Source organism: Chaetura pelagica, unplaced genomic scaffold (assembly GCF_000747805.2).
Source record: "Chaetura pelagica isolate M959 unplaced genomic scaffold, ChaPel_1.0 scaffold49, whole genome shotgun sequence".
In the NCBI taxonomy this organism is placed as follows: Eukaryota; Metazoa; Chordata; class Aves; order Apodiformes; family Apodidae; genus Chaetura; species Chaetura pelagica.
In genome coordinates, this window is record NW_009970715.1 from 291,509 (window position 1) to 291,803 (window position 295).

Sequence of the window (295 nt, forward strand, 5' to 3'; positions counted from 1 at the left end):
AGGGCCTGGTACTTGCCCTGGCTGAACCTGCTCCAACTGGCCCTGACCCAAAGATCCAGTCTGTCCCGGTCCCTCTGCAGAGCCTTCTTACCCTGGAGATCAATGCTTCCACCTAATTTGGTGTCTTCAGCTGAGGAAGCAGCAGGTCTGTGTTGCTGAGCTCCAGAAACAGGCTGTGTCGGTTCCTTTCCCGCCCTGGTTGCGAAAGGGGGAGGGTTTTGAGTTGAACATCTCAGTTTTCTATCCCAGGATCGTGTTCTCTCAGCAATCAAACCAGTGAATTCAAGGGAAGATG